This window comes from Vombatus ursinus, unplaced genomic scaffold (assembly GCF_900497805.2).
Source record: "Vombatus ursinus unplaced genomic scaffold, bare-nosed wombat genome assembly UNPS02014821.1, whole genome shotgun sequence".
Taxonomy (NCBI): Eukaryota; Metazoa; Chordata; class Mammalia; order Diprotodontia; family Vombatidae; genus Vombatus; species Vombatus ursinus.
In genome coordinates this window covers 44,674,637-44,691,980 of record NW_020954599.1, presented here as the reverse complement: position 1 = coordinate 44,691,980, position 17,344 = coordinate 44,674,637, and the positions used below count along the sequence as shown (strand labels likewise).

The 17,344-nt window shown below is 39.5% G+C and overlaps 1 long non-coding RNA gene across 2 annotated transcripts in view; it reads right to left on the bottom strand.

Annotated features, from left to right (window-relative positions):
• LOC114024573 overlaps positions 1-17,122 on the bottom strand; it is a 47,585-nt gene extending 30,463 nt beyond the window's left edge. For both annotated transcript variants that reach the window (XR_003566916.1, XR_003566917.1), the window contains exons 1-2: positions 17,041-17,122; positions 783-837 (exon numbers count right to left, since the gene is read on the bottom strand). This is a non-coding gene — a long non-coding RNA (uncharacterized LOC114024573). The remainder of the gene's footprint in view (positions 1-782; positions 838-17,040) is intronic.
• Positions 17,123-17,344: the final 222 nt, after the last annotated feature.

Genomic DNA, 17,344 nt, shown 5'->3' with positions numbered 1-17,344 from the left:
TCCATTAAAAATCTACTATTTGATGCTCTAATTATACAGTTGGTTATCTTTTTTTAAGTTGAATTAACTGGGTTGCTGCCAAATATCCTCCATACCTTGATTTTTGGTAAAGCATAGCCTTAATGTATACGTAGTATGTATAGGCTTAGATATTGATTTGGATAGAGTGCCAGCAGGAACAGATACTCAATAGCTGTATGATGCTGGGCAAGTCACTTAACCCTGTTTGCCCCAGTTCCCTCATTATGTAAAATGAGCTAAAGAAGTTAATAGAAAACCACCTCAGTATCTTTGTCAAGAGAACCCCAAATGGGGTCATAAAAAGTCAGACATGACTGAACAACAAAAATTGACTATAGAATTAAGATGGTCCTTTCAAAATGTCATGATTCTGGTAACTAGCCAGGTTATGCACAGTGCTTTCACATTTAATTTATTTTTCAAAATCTTTCTCAATAAAAAATCTATTTCAGCAGAAAATATGAAGAAGAAACTTGTTTTGTTCGTTTTGTCAGGATCTGTGATTTCACTGATAAAATAAGAACTCTGGGGAGGAAATATACTCTTTTAATTCAGATTAGCCACTTCTCTGCAACTTGTGTTCTTGGAGAACTGCTTGGGAGACTGGTCACAATCCCCTACCTCCCAGGCCCCTGGTTTGTTATTCTGTGTTATTTGTAGATACAGTTGCTTTAATACTGGGAGGTAGGGTGGTATAGTGGATAGGTTGCTGAACTTGGCAACAGGAGGTCTTGGGTTCAAATTCTGCCTCCGGTACTTACCTGCTGTATCACCAGTGATAAGTCTTTTTACCAGTCTGAGCCTCAGTTTTCTGATCTGTAAAATAAGGGTGATAATAGCATTAGTACCTATCTCAGAGGGTTGTGATAAGGTTCAAATGAGATGCTATATATAAAGTGCTGTGCAAACTTTAAAGTTTTGCATAAATATAAGGTTGATTTTAAAAATTGGGGATTTTAAAATGAAAGTTCTGTGGCAAATTCTAGTATTTGGATTTGAAGAAGCTTGGAATCTAATTAAATCCCATAATGATAGACATGGCTCTCCTACATGTTAGTTTATGTAATGGAATATTTTGTTCTCAATTAAACAGGAAAAAAAACAACAATTTTCATAAGATTGCTTTTACCCTTTCAACCTTTTCACCCAGAAGAGCCTCAACAAGTGAGTGTCACGTTCATACTGGGCTGCAAAGAATCCAGGGTTGAGCAAGGTTAAGTAGATTCAATTAATTACTTGGAGTGATCACAAAGTTTGAATTAGTTTGGGTCTCCTTTGTCTTTAATTTTCCTTAAATTTGCATTTGGCTTCAACTTTGATTTTGGAAAAGAAATGCCTCTGTTTAAAACAGGGCTTACATCACAGTTTTAATTATTTACCAACAAAGAAATAAAGAAACAATTTAACAGAAAGCACATCAGCTAAGTGGGATGGAAAAATGCTGCTAAGGTATGTTGGAAGCATTTAATTTTGATAGGCATGATATATAGCTAGGGAAGTAAGTATACCCAAACAATTATGCTGTCCCTGAAAGAGTAGCCGATTTATAAGTCGAGTAGCCAATGAGACTGAAGAGGGAGTTGTCAAATTTACAGGAAGTAATTAAAGAAGTAGAGGCTCTCTTCTTTTACTGGCTGGTTCTGGATTACATAGAGATTATGAAGAGAGACAAGAAAAATGACAGAGTAGCCTAAACAGCTCTTCAACCTTCCTTCTAAGAAAATCAGGTTTCTCCACAGATCAGCTTTCTGGTTTATAAAAAGCTCGATTTTGCACTGTACAGATTAAAGTTGCAAATATACAGACATACTTGTGTGTGGATACATATCAGCACACAACCAAGAAACAAAACAAAAATGATTTCTAGATTTTTGCAGAAACAAAGATCAATGGGGGTGTGCGAACAAACACACAAACACACACACACACACACACACACACACACACACACATGCACACAAATGTTCCCAGTTTTTTCAGGGGCACATTTTAATCCTCTCCATCCTCTGGTTGGTTGCCATCTGGCATTTTGCCTTTTATTTTATGAATAAAGTCCCCAATTGTTTCTACAGCTGTTATCAATGCTGCTGGTCCTGTTGCAAATGGGGATAACAGGGGATATGTATCTCCACAACTTTCAGAAGGTATTTCAGTCTTGTAGTTCTCATCACAAGTCTTGAATTGTGCTCTCCTACTTTATAGCCCATAACACAGATGGCTAAATTACTAAACACTTTGTCCTAGGAAGGCATAAAAGGGAACTCCTTTTCTTTTTTAAAATTTTAAACATATTATTTAAAGTTTGAGTTCCAAATTCTATCCCTCCCCTCTCCCCTCTCATGGTATATATGTTATACATGTACAATTATGTAAAACATTTCCATATTAGTCATTTTGTACAAGAAGAGTCAAATAAAAGAAAAAAATGAAAAAGTGAAAATAGCATGCTTCTGTCTGTATGCAGTCAATATCAATTCTTTCTTTGGAGGTGGACAGCATGTTTCATCATTAGTCCTTTGAGATTGTCTTGGATCATTGTATTGCTGAGAATAGCTAAGTCATTCACAATTCTTCATTGAACAATATTGCTATTACTGTGTACAACTTTCTCCTGGTTCTATTCACTTCACTGTGCATCAGCTCATGTGAGTCTTTCCAGGTTTTTCTGAAATCATCCTGCTTGTCATTTCTTATAGCACAATAATATTCCATTACAATCATATACCACAGCTTGTTTAGCCATTTCCCCATTTATGGGCATCCCTTTGATCTCCAATTATTAACTACCACAAAAAGAACTGCCATAAATATTTGTTTACAATAGATCCTTTTCTCTTTTTCTGGACGTCTTTGGGTTATAGATGTAGCAGTGGGTATTGCCAGATCAAAGGGTATGCAGTTCTATAGCCCTGTGGCCATAGGGGAACTATTTTTCCAGTAGGTATTGTTTATAAATATTCTGCATGAATCTATAGATAGATTCATGTATATATGCACATATATACTGTACACATCTGTATATATATATGTACATGGGTACTGTATGCATATACTTACCACATAAATGCATGTATGTTAAAACTTTATATTCAATATTAACATTTAAGCTTATTTACCTCTAATGTTCCTGGGTATTATTTCTGTTGCCTATGAGTATCCATGTAAAAAGACCTTTGTGGTAGGCATTGTCTTCCATACTGACCAGGAACAGAACACTTTATTCTCTACCTGTGGTGGTCTCAAAACAGGCTTACCTGTAGGTAAAGCAGGCTAAGGGATATAGAAGGACACATTTTTGGCCTCTTTCTGCCAACCTCTACTCCCCTCCCCCCCCAAAAAAACACCTCATCCATTGTTAATGAGTTACCCACTTAATTATGCCCCTGGTTTTTAGTGTTCCTGTTAAATATAAGTAAGGGATTGTATCACACTTAGCCATTATCACTCATTATCATTTAAGTATGAACTAAGCAAAGATATTAGTTCTAGCCACCTAGTAGAGCCTTAGGAGTAGATTAATTTTGATGAGGAAAGAAATTCAATTTAATTCAATTCAACAAGCATTTGAGTGCCTGTTATGTGTAAGGAATTGGGGATACAAAGGAAAAAAATGAAACAGTTCCTCTCTTCAAGGAGATTCAATTCTACTGGTGAATACAAGATATACACAGATAAGTAAAGACTATAGATACAACCAAAAACCCTTAGAAAGTAACTGCAAGATATTTAGAAGGGGAAGAACATTAGCAGCTGGGAAAATGGGAAAGAACTGGTGTTAAGAAGTCACACTTGTACTGAGTCTTGAAGGGAGCTACGGAAAGCACCAGATAGAAGTGAGGACGCACTCCTGGGCAAAAGGTAAGAAATGGAATATTGTGAAGCAATACAGCAAGTAAGACAGTCTGGCCAGAAACATTAGAAATATGCCTGAAAGAGCTAAATGTTGAAGGGCTTTAAATGCAGAACAGAAGAGTTTGTATTTTAAACTGGAGGCAAAGGGGAGCCATTGAAGCTTCTTGAGTGAAAGAAAAAGTCAGAATATAGAGCACTGACCCAGAATAGGGGAATGAAATGAAGCCAAGGTGGGAATCCAGAGTGGCTAGGCTTACAAGCTACAAATAAAATAAAAACACTAAGAACGTAAAAAGGCATTATAAGAAGTCAATAGATGGGGATGGGAGTACTGACTAAAGGTTAACGGTATGTACAAAGATAAATTTTGACGATTTTGCCTATAGATTGATCCAGTCTAAATTTCTCCTGATCAGTCTCAATTTTTCAAACAACCTGCCCATGGCAGCTCTAAATTAGAACTCCCTAACAAAGGCCATCATTTCTCAGCTATGGTGACTGATATTTTAGTTGAATTCCTAATTCCTAATCATGTTCCACCAAGCACATCTTCACTAAGTGGGAGCTTTCATTTAATTCAACTTAAGACACATTTGTTAAATGCCTCGAATGAACAAGGCATTTTGCATAACCTTCCCTGCTTCCCACTCCTACCCAGATTCAAGAATCCATATACTCTGGTCGTTGTCCTTTATTCTTCCAGTTCTGTGCAGGAGGATGGTAGCAAAGTGTCTCCTGAGGTGGGGAGATCAGAATCTTCTGATAGCCTCTTTCCTCACTTGGGAAGTTCTTCCAGAATAAAAAGAATTCAAATTAAACAGAGGAAAAAACTACCAAATTCCAAGTTCTTTCCACCCGACCACGTTTTTCGCGTTAACACACCCCAGCTTTTAGTCCGTATTTCACGTTCCCAGTCCTATACTCCAGGAGGCAGAGCAAGCGTGGGTCCGCTCTTCAGGGTCACCCTCATTTACTTGCTCACCACCTGCGTTAGATACTTGCATGCCTTCGCTGCAGCCTGTGCTAATGTAAACTGCTCTCCTAACGTAAACTGTGCCCCTAAGTTCGGCCCGTGGTTCTTACTTCTGAATGTAAACGTCTCCAAGGGTGGGAAGTTAGATGCTTCCCCAGCTATCCGCTCACTTAACTGGATATCCTTTGACTGATCTAGGCTGCCTGCGGTACTTCTCCGTTAATTTTTTTCAGTAAATGCAGAAGTCCAGTGGCTACAGAAAAAGCCGAAAAGATTTGGGGGTGAAGACTGGATGGCTTTGTTGTGACAACACATATAAGGGACCACTAATTGCCCAAGGTTGTTTGAGTGTTCTGTCTCTGTTTCTGGAGCGTATTTACTCAAATCACTTTCTTCTTCCTTTCAATTATGTACTTAGAATGTACTCACTTCTCCGTTCTTATCATCGGTATACATACTGAGTACTGTAGGCCGAGGGTAAATGGGACAGGAGGAGTAGAAGGTTGTTACTCATTTTCATTTCTGATCTTAGTTTCGAATCAGGGGAGAGTTAAGAGCTTCTGCAGAACACGAAGCAAACAGCTTGAGATGTTTGTGCGATAGATACAAAAGGGTTCTCTAAAGTACAAATGAAAACCCTGAGGCCGTAGGGAGGAAATTTGGACATAGGTCCTTCTGACTCAGTTTTACTGAGTCATTAGCTTAGTTTCTAGTCCAGTGTCAAAGGGACTTTAAAATTCTCTGTCCAGTGGCCCCGTTACTCCCCGCCCCCTAATCCCTGAATTTAGATTGGGTGAGGAACAGACAGGAGCTAGCGGCTAGCTAGCTAGGCAGTGCACACTAGAAACCAGACTGCTACAGGGTCCTAGCAGTGTTCACGGAAACTGTTTTCCCATTTGGGAACAGAAGAGTGAGGCCTCTAAAACTAATATATCGAGACGCCCTTGAGATCTCTTGGGAAGTGCTTCCCGGAAAGGGGGAGGGGGGAGAAGGATTAAATTCATAAACAAGAAAGGGTTTGCTAGTGGTGTTGCTAAAGCTTCCCTTCCGTGGGGCTCAAATTTTGAGCCCGAAGATAAAGAACCTCTTCTTGAGGGCAGTAGTGCCCAATCATGCTCATTGGAAAGACAATTTCAACTCACTCAGACTGAATGGGCACAATCTTTCTGCCATTGTGAGAACGTCTCTGAGTGACTAAGGGGGTAGAACCAGATAGAAGGCAGAAAGAATGTCTCGAGTTACTGTTTCCATGAACAAAGAACTTACTTTAGCTTAACTGTGCAGAGTGCTGGGATTTCTCCTTCTGGTGAGATACCTGATTTCCCTTTTTGGGAAACAGGGAGCAGGTCTATAGCAGGGGTTCTTAACTTAGTGTCTATGCATCATTTTTTTTTCAATACTTTAAAACTATTTCAATATTATTGGTTTATTTTGTATCCTATGTTTTGTGCATTTTAAAACATTCTGAGAAGAGTTCCATTGATTTCACCATGCTGCCAAAGGGGTCCATTACAGATAAAAGGTTAAGAACCCCTGGCTGGAATTTGGAATTATGTAAATGGGGTGAATAAAATATCTACACCCTTTGATCCAGAGATTCCACTAGGAGACTTCTATACCAAAGAGGCCATTAATAAGAAAGTCCCCATAGTCACTAAAATATTTATATCAGCACTTTTTTTTCTGATAGCAAAGAATTAGAAACAAAGTGGATACTCATTGATTGGGGGATGGTTAAATAAATGCTGCTTGGATGTAATAGTTACTGTGCTGTAGGACATGACAAATGTGATGAACATGGAGAAGCAAAGACAGATTTAAATAAAATGATGCTGAATGAGGTCAGCAGAGCCCAGAAAACTATATAAGTGACTATGACGATGTTAAACACAAAACTAATAAAAGTGTTTTGTGTTTCAAAATTTCAAAGAACAAGTAGGGCTCCAAGGAAGAAATATAAGAAGACACCACCCCATTCCTTCATGGATTGGCACACTGAACATATTGTCATACTTTTTGGAAGTATTGATCAGTTTTCTTGTTTTTTTGTTTTGTTTTGTTTTCCTTTAAACATATTTTTTGTTATATCGTTTTTGGGGAAGTAGAAAAGGAAGGGGTTTGGGGGTAAATTTAGGTCATATAAAAAAATCTCCAAAAATATAAGTAATTTTTTTTAAAGTCCTGGCTGGGGTGGGGTGGGGGAAACATTTGGAAAGAAGCCCAGCTCTGCAAACTGCCTTTGTGAATTTGGTCATGTTTCTGGGCTGTAAAATGAAGGGTTAAACTAGATGACCTTTCAGTCCTCTACCAGCTCTCAACACATCATCCCATGATTGCAGTCATTTTTCAGACCCACCAGACGCTCCTCTCAAAAGCAGTCCAGTGTCCAATTGACCCCTGTCCTTTAGTCATTCGGGGACACAAAACTGCCAAGCAGATTTTCCTTTGGTGTTAGTACTAAGTCTTCACTAAACTCTACTGTTGTTTCCTTATGGTGGGGAGAAGATCTTGAATTCTTGAAGATTATTCTCTGACTGGTCTTCCTAAGTAGAAAAGGCTTAGTGTTGCAGTCTGAGGACTAGCCTAGCTAAGCTCTAAACAGATAATCATCGATTTTACTCACCATGTGTTTTGTTTTGCTTTTTTCCTATAACAAGCTATGAAGACAGTGGGCTAAAATGTAGAAGGGGTGTATAATTGAGTGGAGGAGTAACTGACATCACCAGTACTGGAAGTAAATGGGCATACAGTAAACAGGCTAGAACAGGGTGGAAGGAAGGGAGAGGGAGAGGACTCGCTTAAAATCATTTTAACCAGACTGTAGTTTGCCAAACTGCTGGTCTGGTGCAGGGTCTTCTACTTCCAAGTCTCCTGCAGTGCCTAACCTTAAATAAGCTTTCCTAGAAATACATGGTTGGTTGAGCTATTGGAAAGAGAAGTTGATGTGATATAGTAGAAACTGGATCTGGAGTCAAAAGACCTGCACTTCAGTAAAGACTTTGTCCCTTACACCTGTCTAACCTTGAAGAGTCACACCCTCTCTGGGCCCCAGCTTCCTCCTCAATAAAAGAGGGAGTTGGACTAGATGATCTTTAGTCACAAAATCTGATCTCTGCCTGAGGGTTGCTCAACACAATTCTAAGAGAGAGATCTATGGGGACCTCAACCCTTTCGACTAAACAAACCAAAGAATTTCTTATTATTTAATGAGAAAAGAAAGCAAAATTCTGCAAATGGGGATGAGGGAGCAGGAAGCCCTAGAAAAGACAGACCAGGAAGTGGAAGAGTATACAAAAATTTTCACTGGTAGTAAAACAAAATCGAACCAAATTGATTAGTCACCAGAATTTCCCCATAACTTTCCCTCCTTAGGAGATCTGAAAGAAAAGACACCTTCTATACTGTCCCATTTGATTCTCCATCCCACTTCACCATTTAAAATTGTATTTTCACAAAAGAAACAACTATATGACACGTTGGGACTACTTTGATAGAGGAATATTTTTTTCCCAGAAATTTGATTTCATTTACTTTTAGTTTTAGATTCCCATCCTCTCTCACATCTCCTACCACATTTTAAAATTTTCCTTTATCTGACCATTAAAAATAATGCTCTGCCCCTTCCCCCCTTAATCATCTAATGAAAAATGGAAGACGACTTTTTTTTTTTTTTGGTAATGAATCTAAGGCTTTTAGGTCTGGGACTACCCTGACTCTATAATTTAAAAAAAAAAAAAAGCATCCAGGTTTGTCTCTCCCTCCCCTATAGCCCCCTCCCCCAATGATGTCACTACTCTGAGCAAACAGCTACGGCCTGGGTGAGGCAGATGGGATTATTTTGTGAAAGTATCCCTACCAGACTGTGGGGGTCCCTTCTGCTCCTGGAATGCTATTGGTCTATATTGTACATCTTCCAAGTTTCTGCTAAAGCCTGCCTAAAGTCTAGGGGATCTACAAGACTTAGAGGGGTATTTTTTGTTTGTTTGTTTGTTTTTGTTTGTTTTGTTTTGTTGAAAAGTTTCCAGGGTGTCAAACCGACTGTGTGCCTCCCACCTCTCTAATCCTTCCTTTCCACCCATAAGCCTAGCTAGTGTAACTATCAAAGGAGGGATAGGAGGGGAGGGAGACTAGAAGGCAGGGGTGGGCCACACTCATCCCCATCCCTCAGCTTCGTGTTTTGATTCCTAGCTTGGCGTACACAAATGGGAGGAACCGAAGGAGTCCAGACAGCTCCCCAGGAGGGCGTTACAGAAACAGAAGGAGGCTGAGAAGACCCCTTGAAGGTTATGAAGAGCCTCAGGCACCAATTGAGGGCTTTCACCTACCTGCCTCCCCGCTTTGCCGAAGGGGGGGGCGAGCGGGGTGGGTGTGGGTGTGTCCCTCCTTGAAGGTCCCCTAACAGATAAAGAAAGGTAACCCAGCCCAGAACCTTTATTTTTCAGTCTAACAAACTCCACCGTTTGAACACCTCAAGACGAGAAGCAGGAGGAGGAGGAGGAAAAAGAGGAGGAGAAGGCAAAAGAAAGTGGAAAGAAACCCTCATCTTCCCTTACTCTGTTTTGATTTTAAGCAGCTGCGATCTTGGGTGGTATGGGCCCTCCTGGTTGTTAGCCGTGCCGTTTCCCGAGGCCAGTAAATGGTGTTAAATTGGTGCCCGAGTAAGGCAATTCATTAGCCAAGAAATGGATTAGCTGTTTATTATCTATAAACATTCCAACCAGAGCAACCAATCATAAAATCACGGAAGGGCATTAAAGCAAAAAGACTGGGAAGTCCTGAACATGGAAAATGCCTTCTTGCCCCCATGGTTCCCCAGTGGTAAAGTTTTAATTTGCAAATGAGCAGGAAACAAAAGGGAGAGGGAGGAACAAAACACACGCGCAGGCGGGAACATACACAAATACACACACTAGTTTGGCAATAATGTAAGGCTGTATTTGTTGACAAAACTTCGTGGCCAGTAATTTAGAACGCCTGGAACTAGAATGAGAGCGAGTAAAGATTTGGGGAGTGAGAAGTAGTGCTCAGAAAGAGGGAGAGAGAGAAGAAAGAGGAGAAAGACAAATATAAAGAAGTGGGATGGGTGGGATGAGGTTAGGTAAGGTGGGGAGGAGAGGGGAGAGGTGGGTAGGTTTAGTACGATCATTAGAGAGGCTGAGATCGCAGCAATAAAAGCACTTGAGTAAATGCGGTGCTAGTAAATTGAGAGGAATGATTTAGACTTTGGTTTGTCGGGTGAAATACTTAGTAACTAACCATGAAAGCAGCCCAATAATATTTTTATTAGTCAAAGAAAATGTTTAAAGCTCTGAGCCTCCCGTAGTAGGTAAAAATTACGTTCTGACTACACCTGGGATCCCCTCTTAAAAGAAATAAATTAGATGGAGGTATTGCTCCCAAAGGATTAAGCTTTATTAATAACAATAATGATAGCTATTATTAATAATAGTAATAGCCGTCAAGTTGGTTTTCTTCTTTTACATACTTCTGAAAAGACAAGGGAAAAAAAAGGTCGAGAGACGTTTATTCATGAAGAGAAGAAAAAGGAAAAAGGGAGAAAAATTTAAAATTTTTTTTTTGAGCCACGAGGTCTGCTTTTTATCAGACGCGATACGTATTTCTGTAAAATTTCCTTCAGCAGAGGGATGTCCAATTAGTAACGGTATAGCATACACTTCCCTGGAAGATGATCAATCGTAACAGTTCAGTGACTTGATTTTTTTCACAAACTAGGGGAGAAGGGGAGGAGAGGGGCGGGGAAGAACTCCATTAGCAGTTTGGAATGATATTCATTAATGTTATCATATATTATCCAAATCTGTCAGTTATCCTACTTTCCTAATCTGATAAATGCTTTTCTATCTTTTTGAATTGTAAACTCATTAGTTTGGTTTGATTTAAATTGGAAAGGGGCCTTTTTGTTTGCAAATTAACTGTATGGATGGTTTTAGTGTTTAAATTTTTGTGTTTCTTAGGACAGGGCCGAGCTCTTGAGCTTGCTTATTGTTTTTTTAATTCTAAAACTAGTTAGTAATGGTGCTTCAAGGTTTGCGGGATTGTCAATAATAAGCACAAGATAGGTAGTTTCTAATTAGTTCTGATTGGGGTTTTGGTTAGGAATGAACCTCCTTTGTCTTGGGAAAATCGATTGAATGTGAGATCTTAGGATGTTTTCTTCCTAGCAAATTCGATTTTAAATATGTTTGTGCGTATTTATATATGTATTTTTAAGTCAGCAAAACTTTCTCTATTAAATAATATTTAACAACACTTTTTAAAAATCCCTTTCTTTGAATTATTCAGGAAAAGATTTGCAGTTGATGCTTTTCCCCTGACGACATATGTGTGTGTGTGTATCAATACTCCTACGTTCATATGTAGTTCCTTTTTATGCTGAGAATGGGATTTTTTTTAAACTGCTTTGAATTTTCCTGAAATCTAAGGAGGCGGCATTGGAGTAAAGGGATGCGAGTCCCCCTTTTTTCTTCCCCTTACCCAGTTTGTTTTCCTTCTTTTTTACCAAGAGACATAACAAACAAACGATTAGATGTTAGAAAATACATTTGAAAACAACAAGGTCACATTATGACCAAGTCCTGGGGAACATTAATCTAATGTTTGGAAAAACAGTTGACAGTTGAGTTGCTAGCTCTTGTTCTGCCTCTCACCTCCCTTTTCTTCTTTCCTCTCTATTTCCCCTCTCCCTCTCTCTTCTTTCATTTTCCCTTTGGTCCCATAACCAAAGGGAACTTTAAGGGACGCAGAGAGAACCTTGGCAAATGCATGCATAATATCTTCATTCCAACCCTCCCCCCCTTGAAAACAAATGGTTTTAATATTGGAATTTATCAGCTTTCTAAACTTGCTAATAAAGGAGAAGCAACTGAGTGGAAATCTGGCATGATAATACTGTGGCTTCTATGTCGACTGCCAACAGATTAAAAAAAAAAGATGGCAGATCAGCATCTTAAAATATGAATAGCATGAAATAATCAGGATAAAATGGTGTCTTTCGAGCCTGTGGGAGTGTATGCTGGATACAAACCAGTCTTTTCACTACGGTGGGATATGGGGTGGGGGGGGATGGACACAGTATGAAAAGGTGAGAGTTGATGGACTGATCATTTTTAAACTAAAATTCCCCTCCCTTCCACCCCACCCCCATCTCTATCCTCATCATCCTTCTCCTTCGGCTCTGCGGGAGATTTCGTTTCCTCTGGGGCCAAGGGCCAGCACAGAGCCAAGACTGAGGCAGCTGAAAGGTTATCTGGTGTCTGGCACCCTGATATCTGGATCTGATTGCCTGAGATTTCTCTTATCTAAATTCACGAGGTAGGGAGACTTCAAACAAAACACCAAGAATGTGAGCAACCGGCTTAACAGGCAATCAGTGCTAACTTTTCTCAAAGAGGTGGGGGTGGAGTGGCGGAAAGGGAAAGGAGCAAAAAACATTCAAAGATCTTTATTGACATTAAACACTCTGAGATAGCAACCCAGAAGAAATCTTCCCTTCCTTGAAGGCCATAGATTTCCAGGCCATTACAGACTGAGAGCTTGGTATATTGCAAAGAGTGCAGAGCAGAGGAGCAGCGAGCTCTACATTCTTGGCCTGGTTCTGCCACTAACCTGTTGTCTTTTGACCTTAGATAAGTCCTTTCTTCCTCCTCAAGCTTCTGTTTTGTTTTGTTTTATCATTTCAACTATCAACAACAGGTATTTAATAACAATTGCTCCTTTTAAGTACTTTACTCAGATGATCTCATTTGATAATCAAATCTGGGTGGTCATTACTAGAGGTAATAGCCTCATTTTACATGAGAGGAAACTCTGGTGAGGTGCCCATGGTCATAATGCTAGTAAATTGTTGGAGATGGATTTGAATCCTGGTCTTCCTGACTCTAAGCTCAGCACTACACCTGGCTAGGTCATAACTTAGGTCTCTCCCAACTCTAATGTTTTACGATTCTATAAACATAATTAACCCACTAGTATCAAACACACACATAGCTGGTGCTTTCTAAGAGTTTGTTGAGTTGCCTTTGCCGATCCCAGACCATGTCCAGGGCCTATTTGAAGGTCCTGGGCTGGACCAAAGTGTTTTAGAGAGGCAGTTTGGTAAACAGTCCAGGGCCAGGCACTTGGTTCCGGGTGATGTTGAACTGTTAACTCCTTCTGTCCCAGTGTAGAGCCCAGAATCCTACCAATTTTGAGAAGAGGATCAGGGGTTGTCTGAGCTGACAATGATTCACGAGAATAGATCACTGGGCTCAGAGGCTGGAAGAAAAAGTTCGTAGGATCACAGATCACATCTGGAAGAGGTAATTGAGTAAGTGACTTGCCCACAGTCATACCACTAGCAAGCATCTGGAGCAGAACTCCAACTTAGGTCTACCAGATTCCAGATTCAGACTCTAACACAAACTTGGCTATGTCAGTGCCCTCCAGACTATTCTCTAAAACCACCAGTTAACAGAATCGTTGCCCTTCTACAATGGCAGGAATTGCCACACCTGGAGCTCCCCAGAAGGAAGAAGTCAGATATTGGGACCAAAAGGAAAACAATTTTAAAGACTTGATGGCCACAGAACTGTCAGTGATTTATGCTCCTGGGTTGGGCAGAGGAATGAAAATTAAGAGAATGGATTCTCACTTCTCTTTTTTACCAGTTCTCTCCAGACATCATTCCCAATATTCCATCGTTGTCCTCACCCTACCTGCAATGCCAGCACAGTATGGTATCCGCCCCAGGTACTGAAAAACTCCGAAAAAGAGTTTCATACCCTCAAATCTCCCTACATTATCTCTCCAGACCCCCCAGCAGGAGGCTGTAAGTCAAATTAAATGGTAATTTCTGTTATTTATTGGAGACTTAATAGGCTGCAGGGCCAGAGTGACAGAGAGGCTGGGACTGGAGGAGAAGGTGTGAGTAGGGAGACTTTCTTGGACTGGGACTTTCAGTCCTTCTACGGACCTGCCCCTGGGAGAGGCCAGGAAGGCAGCCTCCCCCTGCCTCCCTCTCTCCCCCACCTGCCTCAAGCAGTCGAGAGAGACAGGTACAAAGAGATAGAGAGAAAAAGAGAGACAAAGACACTTCCTGTGTAAGGAAGGAAAGCTTCGGCCCTTTTAGGAGGCTTTTCCTTCAAAACACCAATGTTTATGTAAGGTTGCCTCCCCTATTAGAATGTGAGCTCCTGGAGAGCAGGGACGACCTAACATTTGTTTGTTACCACAGAACATGACTTTACACCTAGTAGGGCTTAAATGCCTCCTCCACCCACACCTGCATTCATTCATTCATTCATTCATTCATTCATTCATTCATTCAAGGACAACATCAATTCAAGCCAGGTTTGGCCTAAACGCCAAGCACAAGAATAGCATTATACTTAACTTATAAAACGTGTCGTTTTTTAATTACATTTTTAAAATTTGTAATCCTTTTAAAAATCACCTTTTTTCCATCTACAGTGTCCCAAAAGTCATACTGCAGTTTTAAGCTTTTGGAGACACCCTCTATATGAAAATATATCTCTGCCTTGCTCATCCCTCCCTTATAAAAGATGAAAAACTTTTCTTTCTTCTGCCTTTTTAAAAATCCCTCACTACCCTCCACCACCATGACCATGGCCTGTTCACACCATTCCCACCTAGAATAAGGTCTGAGACTGATTCTTAAGGAATAAATCTAAATCCCCAGAACCTTGGGACTTCTCCAAGTTGGACAGTGAGTACTATATTACAGATACAGTAGTTACCTCAAAAAGATCCTTTAGTCCACCTCCTTCATTTCACTATTGAGGAAGCTGAGGCCCTGATAGGTTAAGGCCAATGTTATACAAAGCTATGTGGTCCATCCAGAGTTAGAACCAGCTTCTCTTGCCTTCTGGTCCAGTCCAGTCCTCTAGCTATTACTCTAGGGTACCATCTAGAACTTCACCACCAAAACCTAGAACCCCATTCTAACTTGTGTGGTTCATTCAGACCATCTGCAAACAGAGATAAGACTACGAAAACAGATGGCAAAAGAAAATATGAAAAAGAGTCTCTGAGTTGACTGGGTCTCAGTTTCCTCATTTGTTAAATGTGGGGATCTGACTCTTCACCTCCCCCACCTCCCCCTGCCCCGACAACTCCTGCTCTAAATCTGTGGTCCAATGATTCCACGAATAAAATTTCATTGGAAGAGTTTCCTCTTTTCTCCTCAGAACACTTTCAGACCCCGTAGGCAATGTCTTTCATCTGAAATCTATTTAGTTCAACAAACACTGGAATAATTCCTCCTAAATAATTCACTATGCTTTTCACTATTTGTCATTTTAAATACTTCACCCACTCACGCTCCTTGTTTACAATTCAAGGGCAGCGAAAGACAACAACGTGCCTTTCTTTTCCAGGTAAATCTAAAGTCCTTCTGGAAGAGGTGTATGAAGTTGTGTAAAATAGGAAGGGGCGATAACCGAGTGATTTCCAGGCATAGGCTAGTTAAGAGCTCCCCGGGAAGGAGAGGCAGGGATTTAGATCCTGAATAGATTTAGTATAGTTTCCAATGTTCTCAAAGTTTCTTCTTGTTTCGAGAGGGAAAGATTCCCCTCCTCGCCACCAAAAAAGTGGAGAGGAAGGTGAGAGGAGCTTGAGTCCTTAGTTCAAGGCTTAATTTCACAAACAGAGCGGTTCTGTTTGCTTAATTCCCGCTTTTATGGAAGTTGCAGAGGATTCCGGCTTTTAGGAAAGGTAACTAGTCCAGCTTCTCTGCTAAGCAAAGTACTTTCTAAAGTATTGGTAGAGCTCTCCTGCTCATACAGTTTGTCCTGAATGTGTTACAATTCATCGTTTTTATTCTGTTTAGAAATTTCCAACACTACAAGTTTTTTTTAAATGCCTAAAGAGATTAGGTAGATGTTAGTCATGTGTCAGAACACAGTGAAATAAGAAAGCTGAAATGCCGCATTCTTTTAAAAAGGCAAGACCTATCATTTCAGATGACTACACATGAAATCCACTCTTCATTTTCCTTGGAGCAGTTGCATTTTCCAACGTGAAAAACACAGGCTTTCTTAGTCATTTGCACACGTCCCCCTTCCGATTCTTTTTTTTTTAACCTTTGAACATAAAAATCCTTACTTTGAAGAAAGAACATGGTTATCATGACAATTAACAGGCCACATAACAGCAAACAAAATCTCTTAGCTCTTAGAAAATAAATAATACTTAGCAAGAAAAATTCTGTCCCTTTTACATCCTGGGATTATTGTAATTTGTGTAAAAATGTTATACCTTAAAATTCAGTTACCCTTTTTTAAACCAGTAAATAGTAGCAAATTATGCCAGGCTAAGTATTTTTTTCTTTCCAATTCCCATTTAGAGTTTGAAAAGCAATAAATAGATAAATATTTTTGTGAAAAATCTTTTATGCTGAGAATAGAAAATGATGTATATTATTCTTCACTAAATATTTACTTTATCTACATATTCATAACTATTTGTAATTTTTTTTATTCTGTAGAATATGCATCCCAATTATGGCTGCATTACTTTGTAGCAGAATAAAGGTTTCATGCTTTGCATAAGCATATCTTTGTAACAGCCTTTACTTTTATCCTCTTACAGAATTTTAAATCTGATTTCCATTTTAAAAGCTTGGATATAAATATGAAGCCTGGAAAGTAAACATGATTCTAAAGGTCTTTTGCAAACTCCAGAGATATAGGACATTATGGATTTTTTCTTTCATTTTTGTAGACCAAAAAAATAAAAATCTCTCCTAGCATTACATGCAATTTTTTGGGTGAAGGCTTTCACTTCTCTTTTCCCCTCCTCCTCTGCCTCCCACCTCTCTCCACCCAACAAACAGATTTTCTCATCACACATCATTATAATTCTGTGTTTCCTGACTATCATGTGAGTAAAACGGAATGGAGAGTTTTAGATCAATATAACATTGAAATCAAGCAGAAATCGTGGGCAGAGAGTTTATCTTATATCTTCTAGTTAGATTTATAATATATAAATATTAACATGTAGCTTGAAAATAAATTTTGTTCTAAATGGAATAGCTAGGTCTTGAAGATGCTAGATGCCTGAAGAAGAAAAGAATCTTCCCACTCCCCACCCATACAGCTGAAATAATCTCTTTATTCCATTAAAGTGAAATCTAATCTAAGAAGTAATAATAAAAGAATGTTTTGATCTCTTACCTGAAGAAACCTTGTCAAACTAACAGGAATGAAAATTGTGACTATCCAGTGTTGCCTATTTATTCGAGATGGAGTGTTCTGTATTATATTGCCTGCATGAAGGCTGAAGTAACATTGCATGACTATTGCCCCAGGGGACCTTTATGAAAATGAGATATATTGCTGTTCTAGTAAGCAAGCAAAGATAAATACTCCATAGACCTTGGCTCACATATAGGCTTGACAAATACAAAGTATTTCATATCTTCTCACAAATCACATAACCATTATTTTAGCTTCTGTTGTGCCATTTTCCTAGTGTGTA